This window comes from Triplophysa rosa, linkage group LG19 (genome assembly GCF_024868665.1).
Source record: "Triplophysa rosa linkage group LG19, Trosa_1v2, whole genome shotgun sequence".
NCBI classification, from domain to species: domain Eukaryota; kingdom Metazoa; phylum Chordata; class Actinopteri; order Cypriniformes; family Nemacheilidae; genus Triplophysa; species Triplophysa rosa.
The window spans coordinates 14,840,698-14,861,227 of record NC_079908.1 but is presented as its reverse complement, the minus strand read 5'-3'; the positions used below and the strand labels follow the sequence as shown (position 1 = coordinate 14,861,227).

Here is a 20,530-nt window from a genome sequence, read left to right as displayed (position 1 = left end):
TCCCCCGTGAGGCATGCGGGGACCGGCGGTCGCACAGCTGACACTCGTTGCCACTTACGCCGCCGGCCCCGCCTTACTCGCCCCACGGCTCTCGCCCCGCCTTCCTCGCTACAATATGCTGTTGGGTTATTTAGCATGATGTAAACACAGTCAATGTCTGTCTAGCTTATACTGTAGGTGAATCATTAAGTACGCTAAAATCCTCCTTTTATAGGGGCTGTGACTGTTTTTAACCAAATTTTCCCCCATCTTCCATCGCATCTTACGCCATTGTTTAAACTATTTTTGTTATGTCAGGCGGCTAAAACAAACAGCTTTAATTCAAGCTGTTGAGCTGAGAAAGTCCACATTCTAGAAAACAAACTTGATTACCTTCAGTGGTGTTCTGTATGAGAACCACTGAATTAATTCAGACCCATATTCAGCATCTCTTTTCTCCACGGCATCTGAATAGATGGCAATTATAAAATGATTGTGTTAACCTTACAATGGCTAAAACACCATTGAGTAACTGCATTTGCACAAACTCCAATGACCTTTTAAATAGATAATCACAGTTTCAGCTTTTCATCAAAGTTATTGAGTGTTCAAATGAGATTGTTCGAGTCCATCATTCTTACAGTGATGTTATGCTTCCAGTTCTAATAAATTCCCCCGAAGCAGTTGAAAGAAATAAGGGAGGGAAAAATGGTCTCATGAATGAATAAACTGTCTGTGACAGATTAATGTGGTAATAAAATATGGGGTGTCTCTCCTCTTCGCCGAGAAATCCAAACATTAGATTCTGTGCTGTTGATGCACTCCCTCGCCAAGATTCTGCTTATTCTGCTTTGTAATGCTCTGTAGAAAGAGACAAGGTCCATTTGACCTGGTTACCAGCAGCAGTCTAGTCTGGACAGGAGAAGGGTGATGAGAACATATGGAGGTCATCAGAAACCACCTTCCTAACCAAACCATCTTTTCAGGTAAAAAAGATAAGTACCCTATGATATCACACCTGAATGTTTGACTTGAGTGACAGGTTTTTATATGTGACAAAGAGGACAAGTATTTATAGATTGGTCTCTGTTTTGATTAGCTTCTTTGAGCATAACTTCACACATCACTAGTGTCACACATGTTTTTAGACAAGTGCTATAATGTGTTTTATTTCTTGTGCAAATTGCTGACATACCAGTGTTTACCCTCAAGTGGTTGCTCTCTCATGCCCTAGAGCCGGGCTATTCAGTTGGCCGAACACGGCCCTCGATGTAATTTGTTCAGGCCCTTCAAGTAGCACAGTGTGAAAAAGAATCTCTAAATTTAGTTCAGTCGGGAACGGACTGACGCGCGTCTGTTCCATTCAGCAGGAGCTGCAGCTGCACAGAGCAGGAGTCACGTGACGTTAGGCGAGAGGCGCGACTCGCAAGCAGCCTCTCCTGCGAGACGCGGTAAACAGGACGATGACGGACTAACTTTTATTAGTTTCATTTCTGACATTTTGCTAGGACGAATAGGACCACCATTTCAAAAATACAGAGGCAAGGGCGGAGAATAGCGCGTCGGAGAACAGCGTCTCTGTAGGTTAATATTGTTTCACTGAATTTCTCTTTTTTAGTTATTCAGTTTTAAAATACAACACATGAACATGTTTGAATGTAGAAAAGCCTGCTTGGGCGTCTTACAATGCACCAATGCACCAGTTTAAAATACAACATCAGCACGTTTAAATGTAGAAAAAAACTTTGGGTGTCTTATGGGGCAAAAACACAACATGCGGGCTTCCATAGTTAACTTAGGACCCCTATGATTGAATCATGGAATCCAGGCATATGTTGCTGTATAACGTGGAATGGCACAGAATATGGCAAATGTATTATTTCAAAAAGTAGCACCGAACAGCTAACACAATTCAAATTGTGCATGAGTAACTTTAGAAATATTCAGCTGGTGTGTAAATATGTAATCTGCAATTGTTTTTGCGTGTGCTCGTGGAGCTTTAAGAGAACGCATGTACATGACCTGGGCTGCGTTCAGCCCCGACAAAACGTTGCAGTGGTGCGGTTGAACACTCTGTTGTGATGACGCAAGAGTTGAACTATGGCAGCTGAGAAGGCCATTCTTTGTGTTCTTTTTGAATAATTTTCGGAGCCTGTTGAAATCGGAATAAATACGTGTTTAATACTGCAAAATACATCTCTTCTGATATCTTCAATTGTTGTGTATACCGAGCTGCAGCGGACACATTTAAACGACTTTACTTGGTCCCATTGTGCGAGCTGTCTCTTTAATACCGCGTGGGTTATACACATGTTGCTGCTGATTGGGCTGACATTCTTGACACGCCCACCAAACAAAAGAAAACACATCTCAAACCCTGTTGCAAACCGTTTCCAGGAAACGTGTCGTTCAACCCGGTAACCGTAGCAAAACGTTGCGCACCGGTTTGAGCTTGAACATGCCCCTGTTTCACTGTTTCATGTGAGAAAAGCAACTGTCAAACCAAACACCCTTTGCAGCGACCCATCAAAATAAAAGTCCGGTTAACTTGAAGTTATAACACACCCACATTTTACCACACCATCCCTTTTGATTTTTTTATAGTTCAACCACTGAGTATATTATTTACTTTAGTAAACTAAAGCCCTAGTAAACTAAGTAAATGTGCTAGTAAAATTATACAAAAAAATATTACTTACATTTAAGTAGACTAAAAAACAAAAAAAATTATTTCAATTTTGATTTTTCCCTGTATGGTTCAACGTATCTACTGCAGGTTTTTTAGTATAGTTTATAAGTGAATACTGTAGTATACTTAAGTATTTTTTCATGTGGGCAAATATATTGTATGGCAAGGGACGGAAAACACAGAATCCAGAAAAAATTAAACAGAAAAAAAGGAATTCTCGTATTGCAAGCCATATCTCTCCGGCCCCTCATTTGGGATGCTTTTCATGAACTGGCCCCCATGACAAACTAATTGAATAGCCCTGCCCTAGAGCATCATTATTGAAAAACAAGCAGCACCTGTTACGCCATTGTACATAAATGTGTGCAATGTTCTCTTCCGGTGTGATGATTTTATCTCAAAAGTTTCAGACAGAGGGGACATACCTGACATTCTAGAGCAAAAGGTGATTACATGAAACCTCCCCCACCTGAATGAGACTGCAGGTGCTTTAAGATCAACACCAGGAAAGAAATGTCAGTATGAATGAAATGAAGAGGCATAACAGTAAAGGGCCGGAGGGTAAAGCTGAGATCTGAAGTGAGGCAGTCAGGAGCCGCAAATAATGGAGTGTGTCAAATGTTTATGTGTTATTTTTGAACTCTAGGCTATAGATCTGTTGTCATGGTTACAAAACAAATTTCGTTCCGGCAATTGGGGCTGCAGTTTACATTCACGTAATGTCATTTGACGCAGCGTTCTGATATTTCGCTTCAAGCGCTTTTATAGTGATTTAGTGTGCATAATGTTGTGGTTTGATGGTTGTTTTGGCAATGGCTTTAATCTAGATAGCTGGAAGGAAATGTACAAAAACATACCCGCCTATAATGGTAAAATGCAAACCTATGGGGGTTTTGAGTTCACTTTTGTGTTTATACTTGAAAGCTGCTGCAGTCAATGGTTTTATTTCTAAGCAGATGTATTTGAACCGGTCCAAAATGGGGTGTTGGAACTACCTTCACTAAACAATGCATGATAGGGTCAGAATCCGGTTTGAGAATGTGTTATACTTGTAATTTTGGGCATTTTTTTGCAATCAATCAAACTCCCTCCCATTTGCAGTTGGCTTTTCCAATAGGAAATCTGCATGCCAGTGATCCAGGTTCGAACCTCCAGTATCTTTGATATTTGCCCTGCCTCTGGTATTGTCAACAAATGATAGAGAATGTCATGATATCCACCTTGGTAAATCCACAACCTTCACAGAGGGCACCACCCCTCCATCTACACAGTTCTCGAATTCCTCCCTCAATCCCACGTGTTTGACAAATCCCATTTCCTCAAGTGGGCTTTGGCTGATCTGGATGCCGCAGCTCAATTTCCAGAGATGTATGAAAAACACGCACCAACCAACTTTATTTTCCTTTCTGGCAAAAATAGAAAATTGAGAGAAAGACAAAGGGAAAAATAATTTAGCCACAGCATCTGGACACTGTAATATTGCTTTTATGTTCAATCCCCTTCAATCTCTCTCTCTCTCTCTCTCTCTCTCTCTCTCTCTCTCTCTCTCTCTCTCTCTCTCCCTGTTTCTCTCTGTCTCTCTGTTTCCATTGTCTATTATCATTGTTTCCACTGTTAATGCTAATGTAGCATTACATGGCCTAAACTGGCAAGCCTGTTTTATTGCAAGTCTATAAATGTATATTGTGCGTTAGCGGTCCTCATTTAAAAGGTAGTTTCTAAGGGGCAAGTCATCTTTGTCACATGTGACCTGAGTTGGCATTCCGGACGCGCACGTCTGAGTGTCTGTATATGTCACTGGCTTAAGTTGTGATCTTCAGAGCGGAGAGATGCAACGGCATGTGCATGCAGAAGGTTAGTCTCCCCATGTAACCAAACGCAACAGACATAATGCATCTCTTCTCTCTTTTGTTCCATTAAGTTAATGGTTCTGTCTCCTTCACTGGGCGGCATTAAATAAATTACAACACCATCTCACTAATGTGAAGTCGCAACCAACAGGTGGACAGTTTTTAAACGGGCCAAAGCAGGTCAGTCACTTTGACTTTAGAAGAGCCATGACAAAAGTGTTTGAACATCACACAAACTCAATTACATTTGCTCTGTGTTTTCCATTTAATGATGTAATGTCCCGTTCAAAAAGTGATTGATCATCCGGTTAAGTGTTGTGACAAGCTCTGTAAAATAAGAAAGCCGAGAGCTTTTACTGCGTCAAATGAGATTAGGCTCGGGTCCTCTTTATAGATCATATGTGTTTGGATTAGCGGGCGTCCGGAGATGCTGAGGTCAGCGAGGTGGTGACAGGGAGCAACGACACAATTCCGATCCCATACACACTGACTCGGTAGCATGTCAGGATGTGTTCTTTGCTCGGATATACAGTAGGATTGTCTCAGAGCAGTATAGCCGGGCTCCAAGATAATAAAAATGATAAAGTATATAATGAAATGCTCCTTATAGTTTGTTGCAGTTGCTAATAAAGTTACCAGCCAACTGCCATTTTATTTGGTCATGAATGCCAATTTTGACTTCATTTGCACATAATGAGCATTGATTTTAAACCCTGCATGTTCATTTTTATTTAATGGCGTGCACTACTATGCCACGGCATTTTTTGTTCAGGGTCTAACAAATTAATCCTTTATTGTTTTCGTTTAGTTTTTGTGCCAGTCTTCCTCTAAATGCTGTACTCTGCCTCTCTCTTATTTTAGCTGTGGTTTTGGAGACAGGCTCCTTGTTCCTGTGTTCCCAGGCAGGGTTACGTCAAGCTCACAGTGTTTGTGGTCGACTAGCGCCCCAAATGCACTTTCAATCAGCGTGATTCTGACCTCCAAACACGTGGAATCCAGACTGCTGTAACACACAGGCGCAGCGTCACAGCTTGGCACGCCAAACCTCCGCGCGTAAACATAAACGCATTGGAAAAAAGCCCAGGTCTGGCCCGGCTTCCCTGCCGCACGTGGAATGCTGCCATTCTCACACTCCAGGCTTACAAAGTTCAGATCTCTCTTTTGAAGCGTTGTTGATTGCAAAGTTTTATCCGTTGGGTTCCAGGAATGTTTTTCTTCCGAGACCGAAACGGTCTCTGTTCAACTCATGACATTTATGTGATCAGAAAGAAGTTTTGTTGTAGCGGACAGATGGCGAATAGCAGCGGTAAAACAGCGACAGTCTCCTCAGATGCCCAGCTGACGATCTGAATTTGACCCCAGCTTGAAATGCCAGCCTCTGTCTGCCGTCCCAGCCTGGCATTGATTCAGGCCTCCCAGCTGAGATTGGCACGGCCTGTTCCTTTGTAGAGGCTGAGCTGTATTTCCTCCAGGCAAACAGGCTTGCATGTCTGGCTTTTTCGGCAAATGAACAGCAGGCCAAGCGAAACATATTGAGATCGCCACATTCAGAGATTTGAATGCATCAAGTCAGGCGTGTAACATGCCCACCCAGATTTATCTGAGCACAGTGGACTGCGTGGCTGGATTGATGTCCCACATGTGTAATTAGAAAACTGGAAGTTTAACCGTGGCACTCCTCACTATAAACATATTCAGTATGACACTCCCATGTGTACATTTGTTATGCATTTTGTGTACACTTTCTAGCAGGGTTTATTGTTTAGTTCCTCTCCGAATTGATTATGCAGGCGGTTGAGGACACCTAAAGTCGGATGTTGCTGAAGAGGGATGAAAGGAGTGGTAATTTAAACTGATATGACTCGCCCTCAGGCTGCGGGCAGCTTTTGGGTATGTGTGCACGTTTCCCTGGTGTGTGTCCTCTCTATGTTGCTGTTATTTCTGTTAGCATAGAGCGATCGAGGTCAACGTTGTCCTGGGAGGAAGAAGACATCACATTGATATTAAAAGCGCCCGTCAAATTGCATCGTATCAGAGGGAGCAGAGCCTCGCTCCAAAGACAAGACAAAGGCCCGAGTCCCCTTTGTGACCACTGAGTGCTAGTTCACAGGAAATTGCCTTTTTTGGATAGGCGTGTTTGTTGTGATTGTGCCCGTTTTTAATATAATGCACCTGGCTTTTGATACAATAATGCTGTAATGCTTTAGAAATGCCAGACAGTAGTATTTTAAAAATGGTTGTTTTTAAAACTATTATTGATAATATTGGGAATGATTAGAATAAGCAGCGCTATGTAGTTCATTACCCTAACCTATGCTGTTTGTGGTTGCCAAGCAACAGAGTAACTTCTTGTCATTTCGAACCTTTATGATTTTCTTGTGAAAACACAAAACAACATATTTTGAAGAATGTCGGTAACCGAACAACGGCGGTACCCATTCACTTGCATTGGGTTTGTGTCTATACAATAGAAAAGAATAGGTGCATTGTTTGTTACTGACATTCTTCAAAATATCTTCTTTTGTATTTTGCAGAAGAAAGGAAGACATAAAGGTTTGAAATGATAAGAAAGTGATGACAGTATTTTAATTTTTTGTGAAATATCACTTTAAGTGCATCATGTGATGGTTTCTGTTCCTGTTTGCATGTTAGTTGTGTCCCCTTTTCACCTTTAACAATTAACATCTTAATGGATTTTTTCCTTGCAAAGTCATTTGACGCTTGTCTCTAAAGGAAGCAAGTTTCCAGAGAAGGCTGATTTAGCTACAAACATTTGAAATATTTTGTTTGCAGTGAATATTATTATTCATATTTTTTTGCCTTGAACGTGGACTGAGACATGGTAGTTTTGTCCTTGAGTTATCATTTAAGCGTGCATAATGTTACTGTTTTTATTGCACCTACATTATTTTAGAGTATGTTTAACAGCACTGACCTTCATCGGTGTTAACTGATGATCTCAGATAATACTTAAGTGTGTTATTTGTGACGTCTGACAGGCTCAAACGTGTCTGTTCGTCTGGCTGTATACTGCACTGCATACTTTTATGAACAGAGATGGAGAGATTTTCCTAAAGACTGCATAATCTTTCCAGCCGGCTCATTAGGCCCCAGAGCGGTCGGGTGGCCCTGCTGGGCGCCCTCGTTGAACCGGCTCACAGCCCTGCAATGTTCAAGGCCAATCAATCCACTCCAAAGAAAAGACATGTAGAAAGGGAGAGATAACAAGATCTAGAGGAAGAAGGATAGAGATGTATGCAGAGGGGGGTCATGGCATTCGTTCAGACCCCTCTGAGGTGCAGAAGAATTGAATAATCAAGCTCGGTCAAACTGGATTTCTAAGTGTCCCTGACAGCACACCGGTACACTCAAAAACTGAAGATTGCAGAAATAGTTGTGACTGCCTCCATATATTTTAACAGAATTTATGCATTAAGTACAAGGACGACTGGGATAAAGTCTTTCCATGTCTTCTCTTGTGATCTCTTTTACGGCTATTGTTTTTGTGTAATAGTTTCTACTGGGAATTAAAGGATTAGTCAGATTAATTCTGCTGTGTGTGGATTTAAGTTGGGGATCTGTGAACATCAGAGTTTCTTTCCATTTTTAAAGGCCTTGTTTATAAAGAATTTAGGAATGTGGACATAAGCCTGTTAAACCAATCATTGTGTTTGACAAGCAAAATTTTGCCACTTTAGCAAGATTGTAGTAATAATTAAAATTACATGATCTTTTTTGTTCCACTGTCAGGTCACTCCCACTTCCAGTTTATTGGCCTACAGTCCTTTTGCTAGTAGATCACACATTTTACAGCCATATTTTTGCAGAAATGTTACATTTTTAGACAATAACTTGTGTCATTAAAGGGGTCATATGACACAGCTAAAAGAATATTATTGTTTGTTTTAGATGTAATGCAATGTGTATACACGATTTAAAGGCGGGGGAATTACGCTTGTTTAGACAAAGTCGGCCGAGTACCAAAACAACCTTGTAGCCAATCAGTAGTAAGGTGTACAGTGCACAGGACAGACATTAGTCAAGCTGAGCGCTGACGAAAGCAAAAGATGGGGGTAGGGGTGTGTCTGTTTTAGTGATTTGAACATCAACACCAGCTAAGAGAAATCGGACACCCCGCCTTTAAGGCTCAAAAACACTTTATTTTCCACAAACCGTGCATGTTTGTATCTCCTCTTTGCCCCGCCTCTCTGAAACGTGCAGATTTTTTACAAAGCTCATCGCTCTGAAAAGCGAGATGTGCTATGATTGGCCAGTTAACCAGTGCATAGTGATTGGTCGAATACTGCAAGCGTGTGATGGAAAGTAACGCCTCTTACCATATTTGGAGCATCAGGTTCCAAAGCAATACGCCCTTTTCACGTGACGTCACGCATCTTCCGTTCTGCCTCGAAGCAGTGTATCATTACTTCCGCTTGCACTCCAGTTCATAAGGTGGCGGTAATGCACATATAAGCTGATTTGCCAACCGCCAGTAAAACTCAAGAAGAAGAAGTTACTTCCGCTAGCGCCTCAAAATGGAGTTTACCAAGTGGCTTGCACATCTGCCACAAATACGTCTAGATGATGTACAACGTCTTGCAGACAAATTTTCGCAAACGCCAAGATCAAAGCTAGAGAAAGGATACAAATTCGTCGTTGAACAGTACCTGTTTGATTATGAAGGTAAGTGTTTTGTTTTCTTTTTGTGTTAGCGAAGGAGCTAGGATAAGTACTTGAATACGTGTTCTGTCAGTTTTTTTTCTCACTGTTGTTAAATTCCAGAGCAACGGCAAAACGGAAGTTCTTCTTCTTGTTGTTGTTGTTTGTTGCAAGACGGATGTTATGATACACTGCTTTGCAAAAAGGCGGAAGTTAAGTGACGTCATTGTGAAAAGGGCGTATTGTACTGACAGGTACGCCCACCTTACTTGCGTATACATTTGGGCGGTCTTAGTCAAATCATACCACGAACTGACGTAGATTGACGTCTGGGTGAGCACTGGCTTTTAGATAGAATGCATCTTTTGTTCCAACACTTTCACTTTTGCAATTTTACGTGTCTAATACATGCATGGGTAACTTATAACACACCAAAGACACAGAAAAACACGTATTCGCGCCATATGACCCCTTTAAAACATGTATCAACACTATGATGCTCATCATGTGGTTCGCTCTATCTTCTTTTCCCTCTGTTATTTTCTAATAGTCTGTCATCTCTATCAAAAGATGGTTATTCCCTTGCTAGGAAACACGTAAGCCTCTCACACCACATTTAAGATGGGACAGGTGAATTGCGAGCAACAATAGATATCGTGTGCATAGCAGAACTTTGAATCACCTCACAGAAATGAAAAGGAATCCTCCTCTATGTTGTGTCATCTTCATTACAAAAGAGCTAGACGGATACATTACTGTATCCACACACAGAAAGGACTCCACACATGCACTGGAGGCTTTCTTGGATGAGTCCGTCTGGACATGTTCCTAACCGGGGGCTCAGTCATCAGCGACTTCAGTGAGCGAGTGAATAAGTGCATGTGCGTGTGTTGTGTGTGTGTGTGTATGAAGCTCCGACAGACAGGCTAAAGAGATGAGCATGAGAGATTTATGTCCCTGAGCTGAGATCCATGATGGAGTGAATGTGGAACTCAAACCCTCTTTGATGAACTCTCCATCCCCCACTGGTTTCTCTTTTTTTCTTTGGTCTCTGTGTTTTCCCACTTCCTCAACCCCAGTCTGACGTCAGAGTGGTCTGGGATTGATCTGCAGACACTTTCTTTAAAAAACCTTTGTTTTTTCCTCTCTCTTTTCTCAAAATAGTTAAATATGTGTTATGGTTTTGTGTAAGAGATATTGCTATTAATCATGTCTGCGATGGCTATTATGAAACCACTTAAATTCATCTCGTGAATTTAAGTTTACGCCTCCCAGAAACAAATGTGCATGACTGCTTGTAACTTCTAGACAGCCTTGATCACGACAAAGGTTATTTTTTTATTTGTACTGAGCTTTTGATTGACACATCTAAGCAGTGATATGCCTATTTGTACTTGTCATGAGAGAGAATTATTAACCATCTATGCCTCAGCCGCCAAACTTTGATTCTCGCTCTCATTAGCATTATTCAGCACTTGGTGTATCGCCACGTCTGTGGTTTGAGGTGGTAATTTCACCCGGAGGAGAAACCATGACAGAACGCAAGCCTGGATTTGTGCTTTGAAACAAAAAATGGGGAAATGCCATCTCGCTCCACATGAGGGTGTGTCTGCCGCCTGGGAAGTATGCTAACACCCTGTGATGTGTCTGGACGTCTCCAAAGGTTAACCACTGAAGAAGTCACCAGCCCAATCTGACTTGACACCCCCATCCCACCCTCCTTGCACCGTTTGCAAAATCAAGGACGAGGGTGTTTTGGGATGTTGTTGAAAGACTCTGCTTTTTCCATCCAGTTTTAAAACCTCGTTTGGACTAGAGCATTACACTTGTAATTTCTCAATCTTTTGTCAATCAATTGTCTCTTATTACGACAATTAATAATTTGAATGTGTTCCTCCCACAAAACTATTTTTTAAAACTGCATTTTTGCTGACTTTACAGACAGAAGCTGTATTTGGTGAACCTGGCAGGAAAGGTCATGACCTCTTGAAAACGGCACAGTTTCCCTGTGAAGTCTGGATTTTTTAATGAAGATGTAAGCTTTTTGATCATACGTCTGGTTGCTGAGGTTGACAGCACCCCTGTCTTCCATCACATCTGAGGGAATTACAGGGTTGACGTCTCATTGGAATGATTCTGGGGTGATCTTTTTTCTTGTTGTTTTTTGTTCTCCCTCCGGGCTCCAAACCCACCTTGTTATTTTGAGTCCCCCCAGCTGGGAGAGAATAATGCAAGCTGACAATCTTGTCACTATCCCTACCAACACCTCCATCACACACACACCCACACACACCCGTTCACTTAAGATGAGAGACAGATAGATCAGTATGTGAGTAACACAATACTCAAATGTGTGAGGATTGATGAGAACCTGTGAAACAATCTCAAATCTTTTGTGCCATTACTATCATTATTATCATTGTAACATTTATCTAACATTTATCTTAAAATCTGTGCAGCCCTTCTGGCAAATGAAATTCCACACTATAGAGCTGCATAAACATTTTTCCATAACTCCCGACATTGGCTTCATAAAGCACGTATGTGCCTGTGTGTGTTATGGTGTTTGAATATCTGTCATTTCTGCTGGAATATTTAGATAAAACATGATAAAAAAATATTTGTCTTTGTCTTTTATCTGCTGACAAGGAACCTACAGTAATTCAACACTTAATGGTAAAAGATGACTTTTGTTTTACAGCTGAGATTCATTTACGCCACGCATTTAAACATGGTGTTTAGTCTCACAGTTTTCTGCTCTTTCTTCTTGCCTATTCTCTTAAATCCTCTTTATTCTTTCTTTTTGTCCACAGGGAACATCTCTCCACTTTTGTAAATCTGCATATGTATTGGAAATTGTTATCATAATGGAGTTCTCTGTTTTCAACCCTTAAAGGCACATAACTTCAGTTATTCTGAGGAACCTTTTTTATTTTAGACTCTGTTGTGCTATTTTTTTATCATGTTTAATTTAGTATAATTTCTAGGGATGCAACAATATCAAAATCTCGTTGTGCGGTCATACCTCGGTATATGTTCCACGGTACGGTATTTATTGCTATATTTGAAATGCCAAATGATGACTTGGAAACGTGCCATAAGCATCCTCTTTTCTTTATCCTCTAATCATAACTGTTGCTAGAGGTATGAGTTACAGTATGAGATGGGTCAAATGACCTAAAAATCTAATTTTATAAAATAAAATAATTGCACCAGATGGACGATATTGTTAATATTGTTACATAATGCAATAATTTCTAAATAAATATTTATATATAAAAAGTTTTAATTATAATAGAAATAGGTATATTTTAATAATTAGGGATGTACATATATTTTGGCTGAATTTATTGATAGTCAATGCTTATTTTATAACGTATTATTATAATATATAATTATTTTTTATTTTATAATATCAAATCTGATTCTGTTCTGTTTGCCAATTTTGTTTTTGAAAAAAATAATCTATAACTTAATCTATAATTCTATCTCCTGTTTAGAATTTTACATTCTAGCACCGTGTTTAGACCGGATGTGGCGCGACAAAAGACAATAGTATGCATTTGAGAACCCGTTATAATTTAAAATTTTGTCCACACTGGATGCGACCGCACTGGATGCGACACGGTGTAAGTGAAATCTGAACTATTGTATATTTACTGTAATTTTGTAGTTTGAAAACCTAGCGCAGAAAAGAGTTCACTGGAAGAGATACTATGATTGTCTAATATTGGTCAGTATTGATACACTCATAAATATATCGTGCTTCCCTAAATATAAATGTAATTTATAAATATTGCACTATTTTTCTTTTTTCCTAATTCAGTTGCCAATTAGGCCTTTGCTCTAAATGAAAGCCCATTGTCCTGCTGTCAGTGCAGAGACCTCCTGCAGGCCTGCGTTTGGCTCCCACAGACACACGTGTACTGTAACAGACAGCAGCATAAAACAGAACAAGATCATTTCTCATGATGATCCTCTTTCCTTTCTCTCGACAACTTGACTCGCAGTAGGAACAGGAGAACACTCGCAACTAAACTTTCTGTAGGATTGTAGCTGATACATTCCCCTTGTCGACTGTTGCAAAGTATTCACTTTAGACTGAATCTTAAGTTATTTTAGTGTTATAAAATAATGGCTTGTGTGGGCTCGAATCAGCAACCTTCCATTTACTAGCCCTGTGCTTAAGCCACTACACTGCACATGACTCTCACCCACAGCTTTCTACTGTGCAACATTTTAATAAGATTAACTTTATTCCCATAAGCTTCTCACTGTGCTGTATGCGTGTACGCAGAGATGAATTTTTTTATTAGCATTCACAACCGCGCTCATCTTATTAATACTCAAGATGATCTCTTGTGGTATAATGTTGATGAATACCAGTTAAATACACAGAGCTCTGGTTTAATTTATTGGATTTTCAGCGGTTAGACCGGTGGGTGCTTGGCTCATGCAGCTGGTCTGTACTCGACCGCCATGGGCCTTGTTTGAACGTGATAGAAAAGCTCTGCATGGCTGACCTGCCACATTGGAGTACTTTGACCCCTCAGCTGAGACTGGGTACAGAATAAGTCCATCTGTTTTACAGGGAGAAAGAGAATCACAGCTTAGCATCTGACTGAGATGGATAAAGCCATGCTATTTCTAAAAATCTGATTCAGTTTTTTCTGCATTAGGGATAGTGTTATGTTTATTTTTAGGTATACTATATTGTGCTTAAACAAAACCTGCATGTTGGTTATACCACACTGAGTTTAATTTGGCAGACCGAACTATTTCAATAATTTTTATAATAATCTACATAAAAAAAATAAACATTATAAACGAATGCCATTTTTAGCCTTTTTTTCAGCAACTAGACCTTTGTAACTTATAACATAATGTTAAAAACATCATAACAGACAAATTAAGTGTTGTTTATTTATATATTTGTGTATATTTTAATGTATTTTAAAGCATTCAGATGAAAAATATGTTGTTGACCTATCTTGGGGTGGCCTAGAGGTTCTATGTATCCAGCCTCTGCTCACACTTATCTCTTCCAGCAGAGGTCCTGCTCTAACTCTGTTCCCCCTCCCATCCTGGACGCACAGATTAAACCCAAACTAATCCCATCCACTCTCACGTGCTCGGAGGCATAAGAGACTGCCCAAACAGCTGCCCCCATTCACGATGTGTGTCCCTACAGGTGCCACTGTTGATAAAACCCTATGCTGAGAAATCATTTTTAACCTCCCTCTCAAGGATGTGAAAATCCTCTCACCTTGTAAACTATGAACGCTTTCTGGGGAGCAAAATGACACTGAGCTGATGTTATTGTCGCATAATCCCTTTATGCTCTTGGATTAAGAGTGAAATGTCTCCTTTACTTTGTTTGACACAATCTGCTGATGTCACAGACACACACTGATCTTTTACAGCTGAAAATCTGAAGACATCATGACCTTAACCTATATTTTGCTCCAGTTAAAAGGATTTCAGCAACTCTATTCTAGTTCTGCCTTGCATGTACAGGCTTTATCTTCTAAAAAGGCACATTTTGTTTGAAGTTTTGTTGTATTTCCAGAACAGGATGAGATCTGAGAACTGAGCGTTAAACCCAATGGATTTGGATGCAGGTTTGAACACGTCTCATTGAACCAATCAGCTCAAACTGCTCCAACAATTTACTCGCTTTATAAACAAGCATTACGTGTGGTTTTCACACTTAGAGCTGGAGATGGCAGGGTGTGTTTGGCAGAATGGACCTCTTCTGTTATCTTACGGAATGATCAGTAAGCCTTTTGTTTGTGTTTTTGGACTATATTTACTTCTACAACTCAACAACGGCCCAAGTCCTTTCATTAAGATCTGAAAACAGCATTTGTGAACAAACATTGCATTGTGTTGGGTTTTTTATAGCATGTATGTGTGTCTCCACCTTTAAAGCAGTCTGATTTTGCTGTACGTGTGTATTTAGTTTATTACGGCTCTGTTTAACCTCTTCAGAGAGCATCAACTTTCCCATTGTGAAAGTTTTTTAAAGCCAGTTTTTAACACCATGGTGGAAATGGAGGTATGTGCCAGACAGGCATTCACACGTCTGCGGTAAAACACTTTTGCTTTGCTTGCACTGTTGTTTAGTGGATTTGTAAACCCAGGGAACATAGCCAAGACCACAAGAGCCCTTCATCTGATAAGAGCCATGTAATGATTTTCAACTGGGAAGTTGCCCTCTGGATCACTTGAGGAGCCTCAAACCCATAGTGTACCACTGACTATATGTAATCTTTGTTCAGATGTCAAGTTATGCTGACGTGTTCCTTTTCATTTTCAGTAAAACCGCTGTTTTACAAGTGTTGGTTATAAATGCACCCTCCACTCTGTCTGGCAAAGACAAAGCGTCTTTGACACAGTTTGGCTCTTCTGGGCTAGAGGATTCTGTACACAGTCGAGGTGGAAAAGCTGATTGTCTGGGGATAAAGGGATGGTGCAGAAACCATTTACTCTCTTTAGTTTCGGTTTCATCATCAGTGCTGGTGAAAAGTGAATGTGTGGGCTAGTTCAGTTGTCCATTTCTCAAGCTGTTAACCTGCCTGACGAAACAGCATTTTGCCATCTTTCCTGGACCTGCCAGGATAAAAAACAGATTGTGAGCTGTGAATATAAAAAGAAAAAGAAAGCGAAATATAAAGGTCAGTTTGTCCCATGTCTTAAGCTCCTCCTTAGTATGTACTTCCTGTTTAGATCAAGGGCCAGTGAGTTTATATTTCTGTGTCATGACATAAACTAGTAGTGGTTGCCCCATAGATGTCTCTCTCCTCTCTCTCCACTGCAGATCAAGTCTTGTTTAGAGGGATGGTGATGATACTCAGCATTATTGATGTGAAAGTGCACTAGATTGTATGAGACGTTTTGCATAGTCTATACTTCATGACATCAGAGGGGTCAGGACTCAGGAGCAGCGCCATTGGGTGCTTGTGTGAGACTGATCTGCTTTGACAAATAAGTCTACAATGACCATGTGCTCTGAGACGAGAAAAATAGGATGTATACCACCAGTTTTCTGAAAATGCTCTGGTAGATGTGGCTGCCATGACTGTGCACTTTATTTTCTGTGATATGATTAGTTGCTATTATTGATTTGTTTGATAGCACATGTTTTGCTAATTCACGTTAAGTGGCATAAACATAACCACTGACATCCACTTTTCTGCAGCGCAACCACAATAAAGCCTTTGACACCCAGACAAAACCACATTTAGTGCATCCCATCATGGACATGAATCGGACTGGTTCTTTGGGTCAGTGCCATAGTCACGGCCCGAGTTCCCCTCCCCGGGGCTGACTCTGGAAAATCCCTGCTAAACACGCAACAGCTGGAGTTCTGTGAGAGGATTCGGCTCAAACTCGATTGCGAACATATTCATCATGTCATCACGTCATCTGATTCCTCACCACACAAACATAAGGACGCAACATCACTCATCGGCTGATGTGAAACAGAAGCGTGTAGCGTGTTTGTTGTTCGTTGTTTTGTTCAATTTAAGGAATAAATTATGCTGAGAAAAGTACCGTTTGCTAATGTATTTAAATGCATTATTGTGTCTGAGCTGTGATGTAGATGTGGTTGGTGCAAATGTTCCAGACACGTCAAGCTGTGGTCTTCAAACGAGTTTACTGTTAATCTATGCAGTATAATGACCTCATTTCTTCTCTCTACTGTCGTTTTGAATTAAAATAGGTAACTAGTTATTCATTTGGCTTGAGAAAGCCAACATAGTGATGTTTCACTTAAACTTATTCTTCTGCTTCTTCTTATTCTTCTGAGACTAAATTTTCTGACTCTAACTCCTCCTAGAGCTTTCCAGCTACAGCCACCAAACTTCAACTCTCAAACATTAACACACACTCTAGCTGTATACATCTCTCCACTCTCTTTTTGTTTCTCCTATCATTCTATCACATACACACACACACACACACACACACACACACGCACGCACACACACACACACACACACAAATATAATATAACCAAAACCTAATAAGTTACCTAGCACAGGTAGATTTAATCTGGTTGTGGTCTCTCTCTCTCTTTCTCATGTCAACATAAAGTTTGTTCACAAACTTTTACCTCATCTAGTTTATTCTAATACACACTTTTTAGGCCCGTATATTCATATAATGATATGATGACAACTTTGCAAGATGTAAAGACTAGTCCAGAAGCCCTTTCTTTCAGTTTTTCATATTATTTAGTATTTTTTAATCTTCAATTTATAATTCATTGTTAAAGATATTTGTTAAACATTTTGAAATCGGCTATAATTATTCTGTTGGTTGTATTTTGTTCAAACGTTTGTGTAGTGTTAAAGAACTGAAACGGGAAGTTGTTTACGTCATCCGAAGTGGTCTATATTGCAATGCATATCGCTTTGTTTTTATTTATTCATGTGTGCATTTGCGTAATTTTCTGTAATTCAATAAATCCAGCAAACCATGTGAGAAAGATTCAAACCGATCCTCTCCCGTTAGAATTTTGAAACTCTTTCGTGTGTGTCACAGTTTCTGTCACAATACAGTTAGATGGTGATACATTGGGATGCACAGAGGTGGGTAGAGTAGCCAAAATCTTTACTCAAGTAAAAGTACAAGTAACTAGAGAAATTGTTACTCAAGTAAAAGTAAAAGTCACTATTTTAAAAATTACTTGAGTAAAAGTAAAAAAAGTATGCAATGAAAAAACTACTCAAGTAGCTAGTTACTTAGTTACTATGTATCTGATTATATAGGCCTACTACATTCAATTAATATTAACGCCAATATTTTAATATTACATTTTAATCAATATTTTTAATTATCATAAGCAGATATCTTTGCAATATACTAGAGAGACTAAAGCATTTCTGTAAATTTCATCTAGTCCTGATGTCAATGTAGTTTACACAACTTATTTAGAATAATAGACCATGTCAAACTAAAGCATGAACTAAACTCAGAGCATTTCCTAAGATGATCTAGAACATCTGCAGTGCTCTCTTAAATGAAATACACATTTTTGAACAAAGCTCACGTTTTCTCGTGTTGTGTCACGTGTGTTGTGAAACGCTCTTACTTGTAAACAAACAGTAAACAGTGAACCACACGCCCATCAACAAGTTTTCTTCCTTCTGTTCTTCAAATGTATATTTCTGCAGGCCCACGTCTCTGTGTCTGACAGGTAACGCGCATCTTGCTGTGTTTGACGAACAGGTCGCGCGGGTGCGCGCAAATGGCGGGTATTTATCATCGCTGGCAAACAATACGACACATTTGCAGTTTTGATTGTATAGATATAGATTAATATCCACTTCATCCAACGCTCTTTGTGTTCTGCGTGTTCTTAAATTTCGCGCTACGAGGAGTGAGTAATCCTGCTTCAGATGATTCAGATCGTGCTGCGAACTGAACAAATCATTTGAACTGATTCATTAGCCTATTCAAATGGTTTTGCCCATTGTTCAATTAATGCTTTAAAAAGAATCGACTCAAAAGAATCGATCACTCGGGAATGCCCGTAAAAAGAGACGACAACCTTGAAATAAACAACGCGTTTTAAAAAGCATATTTTAAAATGAAGGAACAAAGGAACGTCACGCAATGTAAGTTATGTAACGAAGTAAAAGTACAGATTTTCTATTAGAAATTTACTCAAGTAAGAGTAAAAGTACACACTTTTAATTTAACTTAAAAAGTACATATTTTCCAAAATGTTACTCAAGTAAATGTAACGAAGTAAATGTAGCGCGTTACTACCCACCTCTGGGGATGCATAAAATGATGTTATGTTTCTCACTATAAATAGTTATGTGAAGTTGTTGCAGATACTCTGGTCCTAATGCTGTCGGGTTAATAGCGAGAACAGAGATTTGGTGGTGGATATGGTGTGTGGGTTTATTTTGAGTTTGTGCGGCTCTGTTAGTTTCTGCTGGTTGGTGTCTCGTGCCGCTGGGCCCTCGGGTTCATTATAGATGAATGCCAACACTCAGTCTTACTGACTGCCATCTGTTCACAGATCTCCTGCCACTCCAATTTCGCTGCTTTAACTAAGGCGCTTGACTCAAACTCTCATTTAGATTACATTACAGCGCAGTATCAAAACATGTGTGTTTGTTTATATTGCTGGTTTTTCCACACCAGATTAATTTAGAATCAGTCGTCCATAAGGCCATTTACAGTGGAGTGATACAGGGCTGATGCTTTCCATTATGTCATTGCAATTTTTTGTTTACGATTTGTGCAACCATGGCGATGAGCTGCTTTCTCTTTTCCTCTTTTCCTCTCATATTTTTCTCATCTAGTCTCATCTCCTCCCATCTATTTAAATGTTTTACCTCTTGTCTCGTTTTGTCCTCTGATTTTCTAGTTTCTCCGCATCTATTTTTGTTACTTTTTCCTTGTCTACTTTTTTCTCCTCTCTCTCTCTCCTCTCTTCTGCATCTAAAACCACATACGTTCTGCTGGCAGACAGGTGGATTCGCCATGTGTTTGTAAAACATTTTACAGCTGATGCAAACACTGTTGGTAACCCAGATTCGCAGCTGTATTACATTAACGAAGGGTGTAATTTAGGATCCCATCTTTCTCAGTGCCATTGTGAGCTGATGGACAGGATCGCGCTGTGTCTTTGTGATATGTGTTGTGTCCAAACCCTGATCTGATGCTCCTCATGCACACTGAAGCTCTGAGATGAAAGAAAAATCTATATTATGAGAGAAAAGAATGGGGAGTTTTGACCTGACCTGAGGGAAAGATGAAGAAAGGTAGACAGCGACCAGAGTGATGGAGTTGATGAACGAAAGGCTGCGCTGCAAATCAAATACCATCCAGAGAAAAAGCCCCAGCTTTGATGGATAAGTCTTACATTTTCGCCGCAGGTGATATTGCATTTACCATGAATGCTTGGTCACATAAGCAGATGCATTGAAGACAAGCGATAAAAAAGCACATTTATAGACTAATTTCACAGTATTGATTCTGGATTTTCGGTTCTCCAGGCTTGACTGGAGCTTTCTGCTCATGCACATTAGGTGTTAACCTGTTTATACATTACTTGTATACATTTTGGCTTACAGTATATGAAGTGTCACGTGACAGAGGTTCTAGTACAGAAGTTCTGCTATAGAATGACCTTCATGATTACAAGAATAAAACAAATGGATCTGTTATCTTACCTTTGTTCAGATTCTGGAATCTACACACACATCTGCATTCGTTTTTTTTCTGGACCAGCTAGTGTCACCATGGCAGCAGGCAAGGCAGGCGGAAAACATGCCTGCAAAAGCATGTAACGAGGCGTCACGGCACCGTCTTTTGCATATGCATGTGT

General features: G+C 40.0%; 1 protein-coding gene across 9 annotated transcripts in view; it reads left to right on the top strand.

Annotated features, from left to right (window-relative positions):
• Nucleotides 1–20,530, top strand: part of vav2 (vav 2 guanine nucleotide exchange factor) — a 146,241-nt gene that overhangs the window by 77,610 nt on the left and 48,101 nt on the right. The gene's annotated exons all lie outside the window — the stretch shown is intronic.